The following is a 22,107-nucleotide window of genomic DNA, read 5'->3' on the forward strand; positions in this document are numbered from 1 at the left end:
TAGAGAATCGGAGCCAAACAATCCCAGGCCAGTGACGTGACATAGAGAATTGGAGCCAACCAACCCCGGCCAGTGACGTGACGTAGAGAATCGGAGCCAAACGACCCCAGGCCAGATCAGACCACTGATGCGTATGCATCTTTGATCTGCCTTTACTATGCGATCTGCTTTGAGATTGTGAGACCAAAGTCAGGGCAACCGAGGGCATCAGCATTGCCGAGCATCATCGGGGTTGTCCATCGATGTCAGTGGGTTAAATTGCGACACCTATCATTTTGTTTCTCAGTGAAACGTCAAGCATAGCCATATCTGTTCACTGGCCGTGGTTGGCTCATTGCTCCTCCCACTTGATGTCCTTGAACTTCTGGCATTCCGGCATTCTTAGTTCAGACTTCTTATGCGTACATTTGCCATCTTTCATTATACCGAGGTAGCTGGTTATGCAATGTTTTTGAAGAAACGTGTGTTATATTGTCAATGTTCGACACTTCAAGACGTGCGTGTGTGTCAAGCTATGGTAAAAACAGCTTGAAACTTCGAGTATTAACAATTCATCGAGTGTTTGCTTGATAACGTCGTTTAATCAGAACCTCTTAATATATTGTAGGTCGTTAACTGTTTACTGTTAAGTGAACTCTGAATTACAAATATGGTCCCCCTTTAAATAGATTGGTCTCATTTCATTCTCTACGTAGCTGCGTGGTTGAGGGATATCGTTTTGCGATATGAATATATTTGCAATCTTTCCAGAAAGCCTTAGGAAAATATAGCAAAAAAGAAACAAGAAACTAAGCATTGCAAACTTAAAATTAGCTCAATTATCATGTGTTTAAGTACAAAATCACTTACCACCATGCGCTAAAATCCACGCTGTGTCCGTGAATGTGTATAACCTTCTCCAATGATCCCTGACGGCCCCGCTGCTCCGCGCATATAAAATCTCTGGAGCGTTTCACAAGTATCCCATTCACGTCTGTGCTCTGTATTTCACATGCACCCAGAAACAAGGTTGCCACGTCTCCTAAATGTCACGAACATGCCAGGGAGAACAATGACCCCCGGGGCGCTGCAGAAGCCTTTCCCAGAATTGCTGACGCGTCTGCACGGCCGGTCGACGGTCAGCTGACTTACGTCAGCGTATTTGCCACACCCCGAGTACGACAGCGAACCCTCAGCACTTTGGGCGGTGACCTGTGCTTGGCTGTGACCCCGAAATCTGCACGAGAACATGCGTGTTCCTGCGGCTCGCTCCGTGTGTAGGATGGCCGTGGACGATTGAGTGGCAAACTCAGGCGCTTTAACTCTCTGAGGCGGTTGGTACAGTGGCAAACTCAGGCGTTTCATTTGAGCTCAGGGTTTTAGAGCAAGTCGCCAGCTTGCTGTTGCCATGGCGTGTGGTGTTATCAGAAAGACGTTAAGCACAACTCCTTGTCGATACGTGAATGTTTGACCATGAAATGTTTGATCATAAAACGACCGGTACGGATGTTCCATGTTTACGGTGATGTCCAACGACCGGTATTTATAAACATATGGTAATTATTTACCATGCTTTACTTAAGAAAGAAGAAGAAAATTACGAACGTAAAATTATGAAATATTGAATGCTATCAGAACGTATCTTATGACTGTCGACAAGTGCGTATGAAGCATTACTCGGTGTGACTCGAGCGACGTGAAGCCAGGCGTGACTACTTTAATTCTCTGGCGATTACGGAGCCCAGGCGGAAGGTGCACATGCGTCTTTGGAACAAATCCAAATGAGTCTCATCGTTGGTCTCGCTGCCTCCTGCGGGAGCGTTTCGGGCAGAGATTCACTGACGTGATGTTCGCACGCACTTAAGCGCATATGACATTGTTTAAAACTTGCTGAGGACGGGTCCGAACGCTGCAGCAGAAAGCGACTCATTAGCTGACAACTTTTAAGGTTTGAATCCATTACTATACATGTACCTAAGTTTGTATTGACCGAAACTCAATCACTGGAAAACCGCAGATATTTTTGAAGGGTGATGGTAAGGAAGCGGCGAGTGGGCTTCACGAGATCCGGACGGCCTTCACGGACGCTCCCCTCTCGTTTGAGGCCCAGTGGCTGGCATCCGAGACCGGTTTTGAACAAGGTGACGCCGACTGTTTCCACACACTCCCGGCAGGACACCGTTATGCGACGGACCAGGTGAAACTGGCCAGAGGAGTCAAGCGGTTCATTCGCCGCGATGGTGCAGCTGGCTTCAAGTCGTCGTTTACCCTGGGGGCATTTGACTATAGCATCCTAGTACATTTAGTACAGTAGTACATTTGACTTAAGTATCCTAGTGCATTTAGTACAGTAGTACATTTGACTTTAGTACCCTAGTACATTTAGTAAGGTAGTACATTTGACTTAAGTACCCTAGTACACTTAGTACAGTAGTACATTTGACTTTAGTACCCTAGTACATTTAGTACGGTAGTACATTTGACTTAAGTATCCTAGTACATTTAGTACAGTAGTACATTTGACTTCAGTACCCTAGTACATCTGGTACGGTAGTACATTTGACTTTAGTATCCTAAATCCCATCCCGAGCCAGTAGATCCTTGGTTCGTGCTACAGAGCACTCGTTCCAATGCCTGTGCTGGCGCGGACCATGCCAGGACGGCCCATGTTTATTCTCTCAGCAAAACTGTGTTGACCCCTTGTTGGCGCAGGCCGGGATGCCGGGTCTCGGACGCTGTCTTAACCAGTGTCGCGCCCCCTGGTATTAGGATGCTGTTCATGCTTAGCATAGAGGGACGAGTATTTTAGCCATCTTGCAATGTTGCCGGCAAATCATTCTCGATCAATTAAAAACAGCAGGCAGATGCTTGCGATACAGTACGATGCAACTTTAAGAAGACGTGCTTCTTACTCCTTATGCGTGCATCGAGACACAGTCAGGGATTGGAACGATATTAGCATGTCACGACCGCAACGACCTGGTCGGGTCGCACCACATAGATTGGTTTCTTTCAGTTAAAGCAAGTCCCGGTGGGCTTGCGACCTCCACCGAAAAAAGTGGTGTGTGTATCGAGCTATCAAGTAATGCATTTTATGTTGACTTAAAGCGGACACAGCAGGCTAGCTTTCGGTGTGCATGTATGTTAGAGGCTAAAAACTCCGTTGAAATCCGTACAGGGGGCATTGCTTCGTAAACGTGATCATTGCTGCAGTGTGGTGGAGTTACATGGTTGGTTATAATATCCCTGCTATCATATTTTTCATGATAATCATGAAGTAACTCTGACGCATGTCGTGGGGCGGGACCTTAGGTTCAGAGCATCTGCCACGTAAAGCTCATTGCCATTTCCCTGAACCTACCACCCAGCTGAGCTGTCCAGTTTAACGGGTAATACTGCCGCTGCCCTTTCGTCAAAGAGGACCGCCGACAGCTTAACGCGCTGCACAATGCTGCAGCACAGCCCGCCCGCCAGCCCCGGGCCGGCTCTGGCTTGAGCCTCGTTGATCAGTTGCTAACTGAACTTTCCATGCTAGTCTGTGCAAAATGAGCTCGCTCTGAGACCCGGACACAGTGCTGCTGGAAACGCTGCCTAGCGTCCGTCCTGCGGACCGCTGAGTCGGTGTTGGAATGCCCGGGTGTGACATAGGCTTCAGGGACACTGAAGTGCTATTGATTGCCTCCACTGCCTTGAGCAAAAACCAGGTACATCTAAATATAATAGTTCATTACATGCTTCCTTTTGTCAAACAGTTAAGAATTGAACCGCCGGTGTCCAAGATTAATGACGTGCGATTACAGTTTCCAACCGATTAGAAACTTCACTGGAGCAAAATGTCGGTCACTGACACTAATTGTCATCGAATGGGATTTTTTGCCGGCATCTGCTTTTCCCCATCAGAGATCTGCCGGCATTTCTCGGGAGGTCGCGGCTGCGAGTGCCCCGTCTCAACTAAACAGACATCAAGAACTGCATGACCAAAAGTGCCCGCCTTTCCGTACGGTCCCTCCGGTGGGAGCCGGACCTCTCGGCATCGCGTGCCCTGCTGGAACTCAGCACTGATGCACGTGACATTTGGGACAGCACGTCAGGGTGAAGCTCTGGACTTGCCCATCACGCCGGTAAGCACGACGGACAGGCACCTGAAGCCCTAACAAGCATGACAGGACATCAGCGCGGGCTCCATATTCGGGGCTGTAAGCAGGCAGCACTGCATCACATTTCAGGTTATAGTCAGGTACTGCACACCCATATCACAAATATAAATCAGTTAACTCGTAGCTGATGCAGATCAGGTAAGAGAAGGCTATTGGCTCCCCGCTCATCAACATATTATTGCAATTTTACCCAGATACTGCCGTTTTTTGTGTTCTTTTTTTGAAGCTCGTCCTAAAGTCGCGCCACGGCCACACCACGCCATACAGGACCACGCCCTCAGAATCCTGTGGGATTCACACCCGCTTATGGTGGGGCTGGGAAATGTCCTCTAATAAAGCATCGTAGCGGACAGTACAGCGCAAAAAAGAACGGAAATTGGCAATGCCAGACGAAGTGGTGACAACGACCTTTAACGGCGTTTGGTGCTGCCGAAGGTCTTCTGGGTTTTTGGCAAGGGCTGAGTCTTTTGCAAGGACACGTTCTTCTGTCCAGCACCGCAGACCGTTGGTCCTGTTCTCTGAAACTGAATTGAGAGGTTTTATTCTGGCAATAACCGACCTTCAATTTACAGGAATGGACTGGTTAAATGACTCTACCAAGCAAGCAGACAGCAAGTGGATACAGACAAGTGTGTATTGGCAAGTGAATGCAGTCAAATGAATACAGACAAGTGGATACAGACAAGTGAATACATACAGGTGGATACGGACAAGTCAATGCAGACAAGTAGGTACAAAAAATACTGCGAAACTGTGCAGATGCAACCATTGGAGCGATGTAAAACCAAAACAAAACCGTCAGGTTCCCGAATCCAGCATCCGAAACACGGCACCGCGCTGAAGGCTGCACGAAACACAGACGCCTAAGCTGGAGGGTACGATGACCGATACCGAGTATGCGGTTAAAAGTACTGACCACGAGCACCAGACAGGCGAACAAGCACACACATCAGGAACATTCCGCCATCATGTTCTCTCACGTCGTAATAACCAATAGACAGCACTGGGGATGGCTGTCTGAAACACATGACGATTTAGCCGAATAATGGCATCATGGCAGATGGCATCATGGCATGATGGCAGATGGCATCATTGCGCATAACAACAGAACAGTTGCTCAGCCAGGTGCTATGTTTGTGTATGGATCCCTGAAATTTGCTTCGGACGAAGATTACGTATTCACAATGATTTCAGTATCTTGAGGTCCGCGCTGTTAATAGCTCTTTCTAAAACATTTACGTCAACACGCACCCAGATGCTCGGTTGAAACCTCGCTGGGGTGAGGGATCAACTCCTGAGATTTCAAAAGTTAAGATTTCAGACTCCCTGAGATTTCAAAAGTTAAGAGAACTACAAAGAACAAATTCGCAGGCTGGATTTAGCTATGTAAGCCCACTTGCGTCAAAGTTTCAGGTTGCTAAATCAGAGCTTTTGGGTCAAAAAAGGTAAACCAGCCTCAGACTCTAGATTGGTGTCCAAAGCGCCCACGGACCTCCTCATGTAAGCGTCTTGAACCTAGCTACCTGTTCTAAGCAAAAGTTCACAGGAATTCATTCAAAGCCAGTGACATTCTTTGAACTTAAGAGATCATGGTGACAGAAGTCCTACGAGATTGTTTTGATTGTTGCATGGGAATACGCGTCAAGGATTGCGCTAGACAGTATGTTCCTAAAAACAAAATGTTAACTTCGGCTATTTTAGGTCAATGACCTACTCTGACTTTTAAGAGGTCCGTGGAAGATGTCTCTTGCGATCCCTGTTGTAAATGAATTCAAAATGAGCCGCAGAAACTGTCTCATATAGCAAGCTCTTGAATACAAAAGCAGGTTGGTTTTGATATTAGGCTGAAGCTTGTGCCTGACTTAAGTTCAACGAAATTTGTTGTAATTCTAAATTCATATAGATGAGACTGCGTTTATACTCTTGGCACTCGTAAAATAAATAGGAGAATGGAGATCTCGATATGATCTTTCGGTTTTACGCCTTTATTAAGGCGAATATCCGCAGAAAATTGAAACTTGCCTGCACATCCTACTCGATTTTTCAGATTTTTTTTACAGCGAGCTTCAGTTTTTACAGGTCACCAACATTAAGTGGATTAAACAGAAAGCAAATGCCAGCCATTTCTTTGACACAGTGCACGTCTAACTAAGAGCTGAAATAAGCGAGAAATACGTGTACATGCAAACGTATTCAAGTTAACAGGCATCACACATAACGCATCATTCATACACGCAAACGATTTCGCGTAAACAATTCCAACCAAACAGGCATTACGCATCACGCATCACTTATACATGCTAACGATTTCAATAAGCAAACATCGCGCATACGGGTCAGGTGTCACCCATACATGAAACGATTTTAAGTTAGGACGCATCACACCTCAAGGCACTAATCACATTTGCATAATCGACCATGATAAGCCCTGTACGCTTAAGTCTGGTCGCCGACTTCTCATAACAATATATTTACTTAGTTTCCTATCTGGATGACCCTGTGCTCTCTAGATGACTTTGAACTTCAAAAGTTCTATGCCTCCCTGGATTTGAGCTTAAGCGTGTTTTAAAACAACGTAAGTTGTTCAGTGCATTAGCGAGGAACATTATTCACATAGATAAGACAGTAGCGTCAGCCTTTTTTCTCGGAGAAAAACCAGGCGATAGGAGATATTGTTGGGTTGATATTTCGGCAACATGCCTTTATCGAAACAATAGCAGAAGTCCTCTGCTATTGTTTCGATAAAGGCATGTTGCCGAAATATTAACCCAACTATATCTCCATTTTCCTGGTTTTTCTCCGAGGAATAAGGCTGATCCTACTGTTTTATCTTGAGCGCGTTTTGTCAAAAAAATGGCCACCGAAAGGGGTATTCCCTGCTTCGTCTTTAGCGCCTCGCGAGTGTTTATTATATTTCGGTACACATGTTAAATATGTGTTTACTTTACGAGGAGTAAAGCTATTAATACTGTCTCATCTATATCCGTAATGCTCCTCGTGAATGCACTTAATAACTTACGTAATTAGAAATTCAGTTCTTGTAGTACCTAATAATTTATCTCAGGGATGTATGGCTTCGTCTAGCATTCCGTTGTCGCATCAGATCAGACGATTCCCTAGAAATTGCCTTCGCCAGCAGCCGCGGCCTGACTTTGAGCTGCCATAGGTTAGAGACCTCACACGGAATATCTAATTTGTCTGTTACCAAAAATATACGAATCAGTTGCCTACCGGTATGCAGAGTTTGGCACTGCTACGCCGCGCTTTTCCAAACTTGTTGCGTGCAAACCTTCGGGAGTCAAAATGACCCCCACCCGAGCGCGTGTTAAAGTTGGTGCATGTTGCATTTCGTTCTATTACTGAGCCTATGCTCACAGTGTTTCATAGTGATGTGATCTCTTTACTTTAAGATGCGTTTCCAAGGTGTACATTATTTCGGTTCCGAGTATTCGCTTTGTCTCTTTAACATAAGACATTTGTATGCAGCGCCCACAAAAGATCTTACACATTAGTTACGTCAATCTGTGAGCATTTTCCATTCAGCGCATTAACAGATGCGTGGAAAATGCGTGGAAATACTGCACCAAGCTGGGTTAGTTGGAGTCTCGAGCGCTCATTGCACTAATCTTCATGCTAGCTCAGTTTATGAACTTCATCAAGGAAGAGAGCGAGGCCCAGGAGACCGGATGAATACATTTCGCCGGCGTAGGTGGTAATTTAACCTCCTCCGAGATCTAGAAAACTAAGGTAATAAGAGATACCGGATCTACAGGACAAGTTTGCCTGTACGTGAACTAAGTTGTGTCGAAATTCGAGGTTCTTAGGTTATGATCTTGGTGCCAAAAAAGGTCAAACAAGGTCAAATTCCAGGTAGGTGTCTGTGCCTCCTATTTCCTGACACCACTGTCGTGAACCTAGATAGCTGTTCTAAACAAAAGGTTATTGGTGTTCATTTAAGGCCAGTGACCTTATTTGACCTCTGGAAGATCAAGGTGACAAAAAGCCTAAGAGATTGCTCCTATTTTGCCATTCAAAAAAGCGCCAGAGACTGCGCTGGCGGTATGTTCCTAAAATCAAAATGTTGACCCGGTTCATTTTAGACAAGTGACTTGCTCTGGCACTTAAGAATTTTATAGAACATGTCTGTTGTGGTCACTGTTATTAATAAATTCGAAATAAGCACCAAAGGCTATCCTGTAGAGCAAGCTCCCAATTAAAATAAAAACAGGCGATTGCAAACTCCGTTTGACATTCATACCTGACCCTACGCCAATGGAATTTGGTGTGCTTATATATTCAATTAGCTTATTGCCTCCGAAGCAATCTCAGAGATGTAAAGCTTCGCATAACACTCCGTTGTAGCATCAAATTGAACGATTCCCCTAGAAATGACCTTCGTTGACGGTCACGGACTGACTTTGACGTGTCATAGGTCAGCGATCTTACCAGGTAATCCAACTTTTGATTCCAAAATATCCGCCGTTTAATTCCCTCCAGCAAAAGAAAGTCTGGCGCGGCTACGCCGCGTCGTACGAAAATCATTCCGGAAAAATTCTGGGGAGGGGCAAATTGACCCTCACCCGAGTGCATGTCACACTAGAGCCACTAGACTGTGCTAACTCAAGGCCGTGCGGACCTCCCTATCGTGCGGCGGAACTGACCTGTTTGTTCAACTGGTCACGTGTCGAAGGAGCTTCCCATATGCATAACTGATTTGCTTTTCCTATCTACAACTTCTTTATAAACCTGATGGAGCGTTACTTCGAGATCCTGTAGCATGAGCAGCAGACCTCCCTCGGTGATCTGGTTGTCATTCTCGGGGAAAAAAGGAATATCTTAACTACACTACGCCCACACGAACGCCAATCAGGAGATACACGCATGATCTACACGTATTTTTTATTCAAGGACCATTTTCTTAGCAGCCATGGAGTGCGCCGCATCGTAATGTGGTATCATTGGGGTCCCCGTGGTTATAGTTGAATGGTATGGCTGGTATTATGAATGACATAACTTTAATGGTATAAAAATAAATCTGAGGCAGCTTTCTAGGTTAGCAAACCTATTTCTAATGTTTGGATTCATGGCCGAGAAATTCACACATTTATCATTTTTTCTCCATACTCCGGCTGTGATGAACTACTTCTCACGCATTCTTCTTTTTCAGGGCATCTAGTGGATCTGAAAAATGTGAGGCTTAGGAGGATCCGAAGTAAGATTCGGTATACCACCTAAGCAATACACATGGGCAATATTAGCACGTCATTCTGGGACACGCTTACTGCCCCGGCTTGAACTGTAGAGCATCTCATGGACCGGATCGATCCGCGGACGGCGGATAGGTCCGCAGCACAGATTGGAACTAGTCAGAAAATTTTCCCAACACGCGCATTGGTTCGAATTTCCGAGCTTGCCAGGTTACGCGGATTTGAACTATTTTAATTCGTTGTGGATTTTAACGGATTTGTATGGAACGAATTTGTTTAATTTGTTTTTAGTCCGTTAAAATTTAAAATATTAAAATACGCTAACCCAATCTACAATGCCCGAGAAAAAATTCGTTGAAACGGGCTTTAGCACTACAGAAATGTTTACTTCAATTGTAAGCTACAGAAATTGCCCTAGATTATCGAGATAACCATGTCACTGGATCGATTATTTCACAAACCAATGGACCGTAACAAAGAGCTATAGCAGTGTAGAGGTGTTAATAGTTACCAAGTCAACACCTTCCATTCATACTGATGGCATGGTACACCGAAGCTGGTTGACAACAATGTAACAAACACACATGTCAAAAAAGCATAATATAGAGTCACACCAATGCTACTCTGTCAGTTACCCACGAGTATCCTGGGCTGTGCAGGGACACTGATGAGCGGATCTGTCACCAGCGTTACTTTGAGCGCAGCGTTTGGTGGCGGTATCATTAGCAGCAGTTTCTGATTGAACACTTTGGTACATCTGAGAGTACGTTTTATCTAAAAACTATGGTCTTCTATAATTCATGCGTCGGGCATATAACACAGGTTCATAGTATTATAGTGTTTAAGCAACGTAGCTGCTGCAAGTTGTACCTTTGCTGTGAGTTCGAGAAGACAGCAAATGACAGCTACTGAAAAGTAGAGAAGATTTTGTTGATTCATGGTCAAATCTAACTCTTGACTTCTCTTCAACCTTGAATTTGGCCCCATATGTTAAATAAATGCATAAGTGGGTTCTCCGCCGTCAAAAATCCCCAAAAATGGTATCACACGCGCCTCCAAGTTGTCGAGACGAAATTTTGAAACTAAACCATCCTTCACGACAGTTACGGCCGCCATCTCGAATTCTGAGAACTACGCCAAGTCGCATCAGTAGCAACCAAGCTAATTTGAACCTTCAAGCTACATTAAAGTAGCTACATCGAAGATTTTCGTTAAAATATCGCGGTAGCCGACATTGCAGGGTTTCATATTAGAAGCGTAAGGACGGCAACTCGACTACGCGGTACCAAGCGACCACAACAAAAAAGTGAAAAGCATCTATAGCGCATGTGTCGTATATGTAGCGCGTGTTATATATCATGTTCATAGCGCGTGTTCATATATCATGGCATATAGCGCGTGCAGCTTCTATGAGTGGCACCCTTGCAATGGCATGAGAAGACAACGAACGATGAATGTCTTTTAATAGGGGCAATTTTCGTTGTACGTGATCATCTCTGACTTTTGGCCCACAATTTGATCTTTAATTTGACCCCATGCGTAAAATATAACTGCGGAAATGAGCTCCTTGTCACAGAAAACCGCTAAAAAACAATGTCATATACGACCCTCAAGGTCGCGAAAAAAAACTTAGAAAATGGACGAAATTCCAAGATGGCGGTGGTCGCAATCTTACATTCTGAGAAATGCTTTAAGCTACACAGGTGGCAACTAAGCTTATTTGAAACTTTTAGCCACATGGAACACATTTCCGTGGAAAAAGTTCTCGGTAGGTCAAAATTGCAAGGTCTCCCATAGGAAGTATAAAGATGGCAACCCGACCACTGATAAAGACGTCCATCTCAAAGTGGCCCGGCAATCGGTAAGACGTAAAGTCCCAATCATTATTATTGATAAAAAACGGCATGTTTAGAAAGAAGAATAAGAACGCATGAAAAAAGTCGGCCAACCAATTTTTATGTTTGGCAGTGTGTCTGACTTCTATGTGAGACGGCTGATCAGACCACCACACTGAGATCTTTGACTTCATTATTGTTTTTAAATCTCGGAAGCATTTATGTTTCACTGGGAGGGCCAGACATGCAATTTAGCTGGCTGGAGGAAACAAAATCAGATGCTTTCCACGTCTTAGCATTCTGAGCAAGTCAGCGACGTTTGTCTTTGTCCAATTGGCGCCCTCCGAGAGGCTGCACCTCGCCAGAATCGGTCCATTATCGTTAAAAAATCTCACTGCGGTGGTCTCATCATCCCTCGTTAATGGAACCCAGCCACAATTGCCAACGTAAAAGTGGGTAAGGTGCCTTGGTTTTGCCTTGTTGTTCCTCTTTCTAAACGTGCTGTTCTGCAATTCCGGAGATGCCAGTGTTCTTTTTTCAACTACTAATGCTTGCAGCAAAATTAACAAGCGATATTTTCCATCCTCCTTATTACGCACCTGGTCCCAATTTGCCTCATTTGGTCATAGCGTCTGCATTCTCATTCACCTAGCGTTAACCGGAGCTGCATGAACGTGCGGCGGCGGCAAGGCTCACGCAACAAGCGCCATTTACCGTGGGTGCTAATTCCAGAAATGTGTTAATCAAAACGTTAGGATAAATCTTCATGACATCAAGGGGTGCAAGGTGAGCCTGTCTTTTTGTCACGAATTACTGAAGGCATAAACATTTGGCCAGGCTTACCTGCTGGCTGAATAATGGTCAACTTTCTGTTCGTTTGCTACTGAAGTTGGTGAATGCTTCAAATCAGTCGCCGTCGGCGTGATGCAACATTGCTAATTAAAAGGAGTGTTCCACTATTGTGTGGGGTTTTAGAAATAAAATAGCCGTTTTGAAGATTATTCGGAGCAGTTCACAGCCCTGCCCTTATTAAGATCTAAGCCCCTCTAGTTTTTGAGCCAAACGCCCGCGAAGATGTGCAGACTATTTCGGAGAGACTATGTAAAGGTCACCCAGGCATCCATGATGCCATAAAAACGTCATTCAGATCTTGTCATTCCATTTGGCATGAATCGATCAGGCGAAATTAGTGTAATTGTCGAGTCGTGCATATCTGGCGTTCGTGAGCACGATTTCCAGCCACAACTGCCGTCAATTGGCTCTCGATCAATGTTGTGCAATGTACGATGACGTAATCGTATTGAGGAGTATGTTCACTAAACCGAGACATTGTACTGTCTAGAACAGTTTTTACACTTAAAAGTGTACCAATGGCTACAAGTGAATTTATTTCATCATATCTTGATGCTTGCTTCAATATCTTCAAATGTGGAGCATTTCCTCTACGCACAAGTGCCTCGATCTGCGCAATAGATCTCAGCTATGGCATAGGACCTATCCGCGTTGATCAGGTAACCTCGAAATCTATTGGCCGCCGGGCGCCGCGACCTCATGCGCACGCCCCTCCCCCTCCCCCGTCGTCATGCGCGGGCAGAGCGAGGGCGATCGCGGGCGCGCTCCTCCCTCTGCCCGGCGCCGGCGCGGCCGAGCGCGCCGGGCAGAAAGTGAAACGGTACCTGAGCGGCGCGCGTGCGCGAGAAGTGGGCCGCGCCGGTCGTCAGTCGCACGGCAGCGCTGGCGGGGGAGGGTGCGGGCACGAGCGCGAGCGTGACACGTGGACACTGGCTGCGGCGACGGCGGGGCAGAGCAGCGTCAGAGGCGTGTCCGGGGCAGGCACGGCAAGCGCGCTGCGACACCGCGGCAGGGGAAGACCGGCGCGGGCAGGCATGGTGAGTACGTGAGCAGCGTGCGCTGCCATCGCTTCGACGTTGCGCGCTGTCTTTGAGATAGCCGGCAGTTTAGCGTGCGTGGCCTACACGTGTCGCGTCTCGCTGCATACCCAGCAGGCCTCGCGAGAGCAAGTAGTGCAGCTCTCTTGGTCTATGCTGAACCCTTGATTTACACTTGCATCAGTCAGAACGGGTGGAAAGCCGCCACGTCAGACTGGGCGGACGTCTGACACCGGTTCCCGCGGCGCGGCCGCCTTCAAGGATCGGTGCACCCGTTCAAGGAGCACGTCGTCTCCGGGTCTCTCTGACAGGAAATGGCCGGTGCCGACGGGGGAAAGTGCCGCGACTACCGCACGCTGCCCCGGGTAGGCTCGTCACGCCGCGTCCGCGCCATACAGCCCAGCCGGCCGACGCTTTCCCAGTCGGGCCTGGCTGTTAGCGCCGCAGCCGATCCTCGTCGGCCGAGATTGAAGAGCCGTTCGAGCTCAGGGTCCTATCGACAGCGCAGTGTCATCGGGTGTCATCAGTGTCAGTGTCAGCTCAGGGTCCTGCCGACAGCGCAGTGCTGGCGTGTCATCGGGATGGCTGAGAGGAGTTCGGCCAGTGAGTCCTCTGCGGCAGTAATCAAAAAGGTCATGTGTTCACTGAAGGCTGACATCAGCGCCGTTGCCTGATCGCCACTGGTTGACGCTAGTCGACCAGTGGTCGACATCCGCCACTGGTGGTCGACATCCGTTGCCTGATCGCCACTGGTCGACATCCACTATTCTGGTCTTCCCCAGGGCTTGCTCTGTTACTAGATTCATGCCTTTCATCAAACTGCATGCCCCCCCCCCCCCCCCGTTCATATTCTAGTCCAAACGTCTGTGGACTGGGGCAAGCAGCTGACGAAAGGGACGCTCGCTAAGCGTGAAGCTTGTCTGCAGCACGGTCGGTCTCCCTGTATTGTGGCGTCGGCTTATCGCCGGCTGCTCCAGGGCCGTTGCATTGTGACGTCGCAATGATTATGAACGCTCCAAGCACGCGCATTGTCCGGGGTTGGAAACGGAGACCATTCGCCGCACTAAAAGCTCTGGGATGGCGAGATGCGATGCGTGGATGCCAGATGGGGGAGGGGAAGGGGAGGGGGCGGAATTACGCAGTTCTTGGGCTCGATATGGCAGAAGGGGCAACATTATTATATACATGGCTGCAACGATGTGTTTGTCTGTTGTAAATAACTACAACCTACCTATACACTACTCCATAGTAATGCAGCACTGACTCCACATCAGAACCTGGTCTTCTCATGGGGTTCGAGATGTACGGGCGATGCGAGTCCTGTTGGAGCTCACGTGCGAAGGCGCATGGCTTTTCCGCACCCTTTCCCGCTCCTGCCGGGGAACGGCCTTGGCCTGTCACCAGAAGAAAAGTCGTGAGCAGATAGAGCGGTTAGTTTGATGGAGGTCGACGGGTTTGCAGATGAACAGGTAACGGGCACCGGGTGGCGATGCGTTTCGCCACTCCGGCTGATGCTAATCGATGGAATGCGAACGCGACCAAGGAGCTCTCGGCCAACGCGGAGTGACCTGTATGGGAAATGTGATCGTCTGTTTACTGAATTTGGCGATCTTTCGATCTGGTGATCAAAGTTGTCTCCTCACAATTGCCATGGCTGATGACCGCGTTCCTCGCGTCGAACGGACCCCTTGACCGTTGCCTCCTCACCTCCGCCATCACGTGAGAGGGCGCCCAGCGTTCGGCTTCGTGCATGCGTCCGACACGAGCCAGTGGCCGGCGTGCCGGCCGACTACCGGGGCGCAGCTGGATCAGCGTCCGCGATCCTCCTGCGGCGGCGTCCTCAGCAGACTCAGCCAGCATGCACCCCCGCTTGAGTTATGAGCCCCGTGAGCCCTCCGGCCCTCTGGAAGTGAGCCGATAGATCACCGGCGCGGTGGGGAGCGCCGGAATGACCCAAAAGCCCTCGAACCCCACCGGAAGGTCAAAGGTCACGCTTTGCATCGGCCAAGGTCGCGGCGTTACGAATGACCCACACGATCGAGCGGAGCGGGGCCCCGCCCCTCCCCTTCGCGCGTCACGCCCCTGCCGGAGAGGTGATTGGCCGGAGCACGCCTCCCGTCGCGTCACGACCACGCTGCAGATTCGGCGTGGCGCCGGAAGTGACGCCCGTCCGGTCCCACCCAGCTCCATCAGGTGTCGGCCGGCCCGCCAGCATCCGGGTCGCCCGGCGGCGAGGCTGGAGAGGGCCTCTCATGCACCGCTCGCCTTTTCGGTCGGACATGCGATGGCAGGATTACCGGGTGCATGCTCCCGGTGCGGGTTTGCCGTGGCCTCGTGGGAGGGTCGTGGCGCCACCGCGATCGCCTGACCCCCACAAGCCTCATCACGTGGGGTTTGAGGGCCACAAAGTGGGGCTCAAACCAGCTTCCGTTAAAGCGTCAAAAGTCTCAAAAGCTCTGCTTTTGACAGTTAGCCTACACCACAGGTATGGTGTAATAAAATGATGAGCCGAAAGCAATATTTTGCCTCAAACATAGTTTTTTGCTGGGTATCTGAGCTGCGCCTGGACGACATTTGAGCTTTTTCTCTGTGTCTCTATGGTTTGACCAGATATTCAGAGCTCCGAGACGACAATTGCTGGGATAGGGAGAGGACAAAGACCTTCCAAATAGACAGAAAGTTCCGCTCATGCCTTTCAGAGCGATTTGCGCACGCGTCCGCCTGCAGTCCCTGTGCTGGTTTTCCACCGCTCAGCGAGAGCCCATTAATATCCATTGTATCACGCCGACTGGTGCTGGGTTGCTGGCGCAGCGGCGTTGGATGAGCTGGGTGCTGTTTTCGCTGGTCGGCGCCGGAAGCGGCGTCAGCATTATCTGACCGCGTCCGAGGGACCGGAAGCTGCCTGCTTCCGGAGAGCGTGGACTCACGACGCGTCGTCCTGCCATGACGGCGCGTTGTCGCAGTCTGGGTGACCGCCCGTACTCGGAGCTCCGTGGTATCTCTCGTCCACAGCTGTGCGGACCGACCGCCGCGCGCAGAGGTCAACATCCGTTGTTGGGGTCGACATCGACATCTGGCGAACCGACGGCTGTCAGTTCGCCAGCGGAGTCGGATCGGTGGGCGACCGGGCTGGAGCTGAGGAGCTCTTGTGTCAAAACGGTACGATTGCTGCGTCCGACAGTTCGGCCTTTCCTACGCCTTCGGTCGACCTTCGCTTCGCCTCCACCAACCAAGCACATCTCCGACGATGCATCGACATTCTCCGTTGATCTTTCGCGATCTCAGAAAGGAAATAGGGCCTCGCCCAGATCTGTCTTCTTTTTTATTCGATTTCTTGAGTCCATGCGTGGCGATGTTCTGACTTGCGTCAATTCACTTAGCATTGCTGGGTGCACTAACGTTCAGCAATACTGTATTAACTAAATGCGTTGGGGTAAATGCGTCAACGATTTCCCTTTCTGTCCCAAGAGTTGCGGAAACTTGTCGCTACGAACAGCAGGGGTATCGAACGCAGTTGAGTACACGAGACGCCAAGACTCCTAAATTACAGCACAAATTGTGTTGGGTATTTAGGTTTTCGTTAGCGAAGCTGAGACGTGCAGCTGATAGCTCAGAGTTTTAAGGGTTTCTGGTCTATTTGAAAATATTTCAGGCACACTCTTCAGATCGTCGGTAGTTGTGTTTAGCGTACTTAAAGTCTGCTGTGCGTTCTGGCAGTTTTATGTGCCTGATTCAAGCTACAACGAAAAGTACCTGCACAACGCCTGCTACGCCCACTACGCTTGCTTACGCTTACGTTCCTACACAAGCCGCATCACGTCGCTAACGTTGGGTCCCATCAGCACCTGGCTGGGGTGCGCCGTGACCTTGACCAAGGTGATGAGGGATGCGTGTCGGAGAGTCGGTTTTCCCCGCTGCCGCTGTCGTCACTGGATCCAAACAAGTCCGGAGAGTACTGGTTATGTGTGTGTGGGGGGGGGGGAGGTGGGAGGGGGCGGGGAGTCCGAGCCGTATGCGATGCTCTCGCGTCTTTCCCGCCCTGCGCATCACGTGACCAGCCTGCAGGGCGTGCTCTCCCCGCCCGGAGCCCGATCCCTCAGCGCGAGCTGTCCGGGGGCATTTGGTGACCGTCCGCACGAACGCCCGAAATGTCGGGAGGTCTGACGGACGTCGAACGTGCAAATGTGAGGTGACAGCGCAGCTCCGGCGGTCGGCTGACGGGGGAGAGGTGAGGGGGGGGGGGGAGGCAGCGACGCTCGGGACAGTGAACACACCCCCGGCACACCACACCCACAGAGTGAAGGGGAGGGGCGCATCAAGCCCGCCTGCTGGCTCCAGATCGACCATAGCGACTCTGTGACCCGCAAATATTTGCGGCAACTTCCCAGAGGTGCTGTTTTGCCGACACCACAGGCACCGCATGGGCATGGGTGTGTTGACCTTTGTAGAATACCGAACAAGGGTTCTGCGCCACTCGTTGTGAATTCAACTCCTGACATTTGGTAGGATGGGAGCTGAAATAACGCCATTTTCCCTGCGATCCAATAATTGACTTTCTCCAAGCTGTTTGGTTGCTCAAGTCTTTAAATATGGTTGATTGAGCTAGGTCCATTGTACAGAAGTTACTTGGGTGGATTGCATGCATTTTGTATATTTAGAAAACCGGTTTACTCGCCACCGCCGACAAGGGAAGGGTTGAGAGCACAAGCACTTCGCCGAAGGAAGATTCTCACTGCTTCATCGAACAGACTTATTATGCGATCTTGATCGTACCCGGTATTCGCCTCACAAGTACCCGAGCCTCACTATTGTCCGAAGCAGTGTAAGTCTTCTATTTACAGCTACCCTGTTTTGCAGCGAAACCACGCCACCGCGGCGTTGCTGGCCACTCGTGCCCAGCAGCCGCCGCCCAGCAGCCGCCGCCCAGCAGCCGCCGCCCAGCCAAACCTGATAACCGCCCCTCGCGTAACACAAATATCGTTGGCCCCCCACGGGCTGCCGGCCGCCACCACTCGGTGACACCGACAGAATGCAGGCGGCCCGGCTGTGCGGTCACCCTTTGCCGGGTGCCCCCGAGCTCCGGCTCCGGTGGCGGCGGCGGCGGCCGCCGCGGCTGGGGCGATCCGCGGCGGCGGAGGATCGCGCAGGACGGTCGTCTGGGACAGGCCGAGCGGCGCGGGTTTTCCGTCCGCCGCCGCCGCCGCGCCGCTGCGGGTTTTCCCGTCGGGCCAACGCTGGCCGGCGCTCCGCGAAACTCCGACTAACAATCCGACACCCGGGGACGGCGAACAACGTTCGAACGTACATGGAGCTCTGCCGGCTGACGGAGGCTTCTCAGAACGCCACGGGGAAATTGGAAATCCAGAACTGAAAAACAACTGTGACGTAAGAGTGCAGGCCAAAACTGTCGTGAGGTCTGGCGTGGTATGCATCGTCTATTTAGCTTCCCATCTCTAGATGGCTCACATGGGGCCCGTTGTTTATTTGGCTTTAAAGATAACCTCATGCTCATGCTCTATGTCACAAGCTGCTCTTTACAGCACACATTGAAGTTCATGCTTTTTACCACATTTAATACCACGATCTTGAGATGCACTCTGGTGGTCAGCAGGTACATGCACGCGCGCTGGCCATACGTAACTTGGCCTTACCCCATCCCATTGTGCACACGCCGGCCAGGCGATATTGCCACGCAGTTAACGCCAGCGGCGAGTAAGGTCATAAAGCTTCGGGACCATTGAAACGCTTATTGCAGGGCATGGTGTCTCTGGCCACTTCACCTGGTTTTGTGAGGGTGCATCGGTTGCGCTGCGCCAAATGTTGTACTACGAGCACGAACCCATTTCGTTCTAGTTCGTTCCAGCGGTAATTGTTGAGGCATCCCGGGCCCCATGCAATGTCGGGGATGAAGAAAGCCGCAGGGACAGCCTGTGGGTGTCTCCGAACGCCGCCTGTGCGAAATCGAACCATCAAAATGACAGCTTGAACGTTTAAGAGACACGCATCACTCAGACCAGCTCCCGACTGGGACCCCTAAGGGCGGCTTACACGCACCTGATTGTGTAGGGGACGCGGCACAAGAAAGGGAGCGGTGGGGAGGAGGGGAGGGAGGGGGGGCTGCACTCCGTGCCACGCCACCTCCACCACACCGCTGTGTGTGCTGAGCCTGACCGCCCCACTTTCAATCTCATCGGCTCAGCTGGTCCCATAACCACTCGCACCGCGGCGGCGGGGGCGGGGGAGGGGGGTCTCGCGTGATGGCGTGCGGCCCTGTTGCAAGCCTCGTGCAGACGTATTGCAGCACCGCCAGCCTCCGGACGAGCGTTGCTCGGCTCGGCGTGGCATTGGATAACGCCTTCCCCACACCCGTTCGGGGCTGTGCTGGTGACTTGTTTCCCGTATCCGATGACGCCGCAGGACGCCCGGTAGCGGTAGCGCGCCGTGACTGGACGGGGCTGGGTGATTGTCGCGATTTGCCAGCGTCGTTTTGTGATGCATGGACTGCGGCGTGGCCTCCGAGCCCTGGTGCGGATTTGCTTGCTGGCACGGCGCCGGGCTCCTGCACTGACCTGGGAGTGGCTGGCGCACAGTTCCGTGTCTAGCTGCCGTGAATGCTCCGATGCGGCCTCGCGCGCGTCGCGGACTCGGACGCGGCGGTACCCCCGTCCTGCTGCGGCTCGCTCGTCGTCCCTGGCGCCGACCCGCCGCCCCTCCCCGCCCCTGTCCGCCTCCCGAGGTCGACCACGTTCTGTAAATGCCGCGGCGTCAGAGCAGGCCACCCCGCTACACTGTGACCCCTGACCTCTGCAGGTCCTCGGGGCACCCTGACACCTGTCCAGAGCCGGGCCGGTCAGGGGGGGGGAGGGGGGCGGGGGCTCAGAATTCTGTTGACGCAACGCAAAAGTCCTGGCGTCTTTGGGCTAGAGGGCATCGACTCGGCTGCCCGGAAAGTTAGTGCCGCCAGACGCGACTCTGGGAGAAGCACGTTGAAGGCATGTTCTGAACACAAGCCTTTGCCTCCAACAGCTCTGTTTGAGGTGACCCGTCAGAGGGCTTCCGCAAAGGCCGGTCAGACCGACCGTCCACCCGCAGCTGCGGCAGCTGACCGCGGGGCGTAATCGCAGACTGCTGGGAGCGGCTGCGTCTACGTAATCTCTTCCAAACACAGGTCCTCGACCAGAGGCGGATCCAGAGGGAGGGGCAATGGGGCCATAGCTCTCCCCCTAGTCGAGGGAGCACCAATATTTTATGGTGAAGGAGCACCAAAATCCGCATTTTGGGCCCACATAATCTTTCATTTCAAGAGTCACCAAATTTCAGGGCACCACAAACGGCCCCGACTCTTCATTTTCCAGGTGGTCCGAAGTTCAGGGCCACCACTGTGAGCTCCAAACCGTTCTTCATCAGAAGTACGAAATTCCAGGGGGCCCCACAACGAAGCGTGGCCCCTCCCTTGACAGCATCCTGGATCCGCTCCTGTCCTCGACTGACCCGTGTGCGTGACGACATCTGCCGTGACCCCCGTGTGTCGTTTTGTACGCAGCAATGTTCCCGGTTATCCTGCTAGTTCGCAGTGCTGCGGGAGCCACCTAACCCGCTTGTGGCGCGTTATTAAAGACGTGGCGCGTGCTTTTCCACCGGTCAACACAGCTGACCATTCTGTTTAAAGCCCGCGGTCGGGAATGTCCATCGCCCCGGCGGTGCCCTAACCGGTTGGCCTGCCCGCGTCGCGTGGGGCCGGCCTTACTGAGAAGACGGGCAATTCAGAGTAAAAACGTTTTCCCACGTTCGTAGGAACAGAAAGTACGCGTTGCAGACATTGCAGTAGCCAAGCTTTAAATACAGGGCCGCATTATGACTTTGCCCTTTTGATTTTTAAGCGAAATTGTTGTTTCGTCCCACTGTTCACCCGTCCTTTGTGTTCATTACGCCTGCTAGCGGTCTTGTATAGCGTGTTGCTTGGCCCCACAAACTCAATCTACGCCGATGCATTTGAGCGGAGACTTGTTCCCTGATACCGTGCCTTACAGCACTGTGGAAGATTTTACGCGCCGTGCAGTATTCCAACACGGCCCCACGAGCTGGGCTGACCCCGCTTGGCCAGCTGCCAGTGGACTTGCCCTCGGGGGTGGACAAAACAGGTGCCCACCCCGGGCTATTGCTCTGCGCCGCTGTACTGCAAGTCCTCACCTTTCCACGAGTCCATGAGGCCGCGGCAACGCTAACCGTCGCAAACCAGCTGTTGGATCGTTGGTCGGGTTGTTGGCACGCGTCAAGCATTTTGTTTCGCTTGTTATACATCTGTGCGCCCCACTGCACGTGCGCCGTTTTTCAGCGCCTCCCAAGTTATATTGAAATACCCCAATAAAACATGCGTCCGCCATTTTGTGCGGCCCTTGCTCTGCCGGTTTTCAAGCTTTCACGCAAGGATGTAAGAATTTCACGCCAAAGTGACGAATGTTTTGGACCATCACAGACAGACCTTCAGTAATGGGGGTCGTAGAAAACGACGTCAGCTGTTAGCATGCCAGATGACAAATGCGTTACTTCCGTAGAACCTTACCAATGGTGCTGAGGAAAACACTGCATGACGACTCTGAATCACAGCATGAGTGAAACTGTTACTGAAAAGGGCTCAAATTGAATGCCAGAATTTAAAACAAAGGCGTTGTCGTTGTTCCACGTTTTTACATGACTGACATGATAAACATGTTTCAAGCAGCTCCTTCCCCTTATTTCCCGGTCGGGTCCCCGTGGTGGTTTTGCCCAGCCCGGCCGCGCGGGCCCACCCAGCCCTCAGCCACTCCGTAATCCCTGCAAACACGGCGGACGCGACCACCAGCGCGGCGGATTCGGCCTGGATGACGTCACGGCTGCGCGCGCAGTGCCGGCAGTGGCTCCTCCGTTCCGGAGATGCCGCCATTTGGACGGGAGGCTGGGCGGCCGGTGAGTCAGTCGGCCGCCCTGCCAAGCCAAACGGACCGTTCTGCGGGCGAGGTACGATGCCCGCCCGCGCGGCCCAGACCGAGCCGGAAGCAAA

The sequence above is a fragment of the Pollicipes pollicipes genome, unplaced genomic scaffold, assembly GCF_011947565.3.
Source record: "Pollicipes pollicipes isolate AB1234 unplaced genomic scaffold, Ppol_2.1 Scaffold_7262;HRSCAF=8765_pilon_pilon_pilon, whole genome shotgun sequence".
In the NCBI taxonomy this organism is placed as follows: domain Eukaryota; kingdom Metazoa; phylum Arthropoda; class Thecostraca; order Pollicipedomorpha; family Pollicipedidae; genus Pollicipes; species Pollicipes pollicipes.